General features: G+C 42.6%; 1 pseudogene; it reads left to right on the forward strand.

Moving 5' to 3' along the window:
* The first annotated feature begins 2,599 nt into the window (after positions 1 to 2,599).
* Positions 2,600 to 2,838, forward strand: LOC139267625 (U2 spliceosomal RNA; annotated as a pseudogene).
* Positions 2,839 to 3,070: the final 232 nt, after the last annotated feature.

Below are 3,070 nucleotides of genomic sequence, written 5' to 3' on the forward strand. Positions count from 1 at the left end.
ATGACTGATGTACCATGACACCCAGGTCTCTTTGCACCTGCCCTTTTCCTAATCTGTCACCATTCAGATAATAGTCTGTCTCTCTGTTTTTAACCACCAAAGTGGATAACCTCACATTTATCCACATTATACTTCATCTGCCATGCATTTGCCCACTCACCTAACCTATCCAAGTCGCTCTGCAGCCTCATAGAATCCTCCTTGCAGCTCACACTGCCACCCAACTTAGTGTCATCCGCAAATTTGGAGATACTACATTTAATCCCCTCGTCTAAATCATTAATGTACAGTGTAAACAGCTGGGGCCCCAGCACAGAACCTTGCGGTACCCCACTAGTCACTGCCTGCCATTCTGAAAAGTCCCCATTTACTCCTACTCTTTGCTTCCTGTCTGACAACCAGTTCTCAATCCATGTCAGCACACTACCCCCAATCCCATGTGCTTTAACTTTGCACATTAATCTCTTGTGTGGGACCTTGTCGAAAGCCTTCTGAAAGTCCAAATATACCACATCAACTGGTTCTCCCTTGTCCACTCTACTGGAAACATCCTCAAAAATTCCAGAAGATTTGTCAAGCATGATTTCCCTGGGACAATACCTCGCTCAATGCTGTCCATATGTGAAGGCAGAATGTTTTTTGTGCAAGAAAACTGGGCATCTTGTGAAGGCATGCCGACTGAAGAGTAAACCAATGTTCAATGCTAGTAGAAATTGCCAGACACTGCATAGGATTGAAGAGAAGCCACAGGACGAGGATGTTGTGGAGATACACATCATCAGGAGCATGAAGGTATCTAACAGTGATTCGCAAAGTATCGTCATCCAAGTAGATGTTGCAGGAACCAGGATACCCATGGAAATCGACACTGGTGCATCCGTGAGTGTAGTGCTGGAATCGCTATATCTTGACAAATTGCGTGATTTTCCACTGGAGAAAGCGAAGATAGAGCTGCGAGGCTATGCAGGAGAGCAAATCCCTGTTCGAGAACGTATCATCATACCGGTGAAATACAAGATCAGTTTCAGAGCTACCCTCTCATAGTAATGGCAGGAGACATGCCTGCCTTGATAGGTAGAAATTGGTTGGTATCACTGATGGTGAATTGGAATTAGATTTTCCACGTGGAAACTAAATTTGCATCGAAAGATGACATCATCAAGCAGTATCCAAAGGACTTGTGTGAAACAGGCAGTCCGATCCAAGACTTCAAGACGAGTGTCAGAGTGCAGAAGGACGCAAGACCAGTTTACTGCAAGCCATGTCCCGTACCATATACACTCAAGGAGAAAGTTGAGTAGGAACTCAAAAGACGAGAGATTGAGAACATGATCTCTAAGGTAGATTTAAGTTATTGGGCTACACCCAATTCTGTTGTACCTAAGTTAGATGGTAATGCTGAAGCTATGTCCAGGTTGCCATCCCCATCACAAGTAACACCCATAGGGAAGAAGTGTTCTATTTTTCATACATTGATGAACCGCCAGCCACAGCTGAAGAGCTTGGTAGAGCTACCAAATATGACCCAGTTGTGTCAAAGGTGTATGATTACATAGCAAATGGCTAGCCAAACCAGGTATCAGAGAAATATATTCATCCATACTTCATTCGTAGGAATAAATTATCAGTGGATAAAGATTGAATAATGTGGAGTGCAAGATTACTTAGTTCAAATAAGTTCAGGCCCAAATTGTTAGGAGATCTTCATGACCAGCACCTGAGAATGTGCTTGACCAAGAGTTTTGCATGCAGTTACATCTGGTGGCCAGGTTTAGATAAAGATATAGAGTACATCATTAGTCAGTATACAACATGTCAATCGGTAAGCAAAAAACCACCGTCAGTACCATTACAACCATGGAAATGGCTTCCCAGGGTGTGGCAAAGGCTAGATGTAGATTTTGCTGAGCTAGAAGGGCAACAATTGTTCATTGTGATTGATACTCATTTGAAGTGGGTAGAGGTGTTTCCGATGCAGAAAATAACAACAAATAAAACACTACACAATTTGCGAATATTGTTTTCTTCAGATATCCTCCCAGAAGAAATTGTAGCTGATAATGGGCCACAATTTTGTTCAGAAGAATTTGCACAGTTCTCGAGCATAAACGGTGTGAAGCATACTAAAGTTCTACCATACCACCCTGCTTCCAATGGTGCAGCAGAGCACATTGTACAAATTGTAAAACGTGCCCTCATCAACCAAATTTTGGATCCAAATCTAAGGAAATGGCAGTTGTCGTTGGACCACAAGTTGGCGAATTTTCTAATTCCTTTTCATAATACTCCTCATATAACTACTAGCAGAACACCAGCAGAGTTGTTCATTTAGCAACAGGCACAAACCATGTTCTCATTGTAAAAGCCAAACTTGGCACAGTCAGTGGACGAGAAACATTTAAGACAGAAAGAGAACCATGATAGAGGTAGAGAGAGAAGTATGAAATTGAATCAGAAGGTCAGAATGAAGAACCATCATCATAAATAGTTAAAGTGGTTACCAAGAAGAGTAGTGAAGATATGTGGCCCTTACACATATTTGGTCAATATATTTGATCATGGAAAGTTTAGGTTTGTTCACATTGATCATATTTTACCCACAGATTCTCGGCCTTTTGGCTAAGATCATGCGTAACTGACCTGACAGGGGAGTAGCCACCATGACCTCCGGGTGGTTCTCCCTGGATCAGGAAGGTATATGCTTGCTTTTTTGGAAACAGGAGGTGAGTGGGGTGGCTTGACCCATCCACCTCCACGGAGGTGTGTGGGGGACCTGACCCATCCACCTCCATGGCACGAACCTGGTATTGCAGTACTTCCAGGAACGGTGCAGTGGCTCTAGGCCTTTTGACTAAGAGCATTGGCGCAGAGTGATCCTTGGCGTGTGCAAGGTGACCTCTGGCGTTTGTGATTTGACAAAGAATTGGAACGATTGGCTACGAATTTCAAAAAAAAATAAAATATATATATATATTTTACCTACAGATGTGGAAGCAGTTGAAAGTTGGAATGATTCGATTATTTCTGATGAGTCAGATAGTCTTGTTACAAGTAGAATACCAGCAGCAAA

This window comes from Pristiophorus japonicus, chromosome 7 (genome assembly GCF_044704955.1).
Source record: "Pristiophorus japonicus isolate sPriJap1 chromosome 7, sPriJap1.hap1, whole genome shotgun sequence".
NCBI classification, from domain to species: domain Eukaryota; kingdom Metazoa; phylum Chordata; class Chondrichthyes; family Pristiophoridae; genus Pristiophorus; species Pristiophorus japonicus.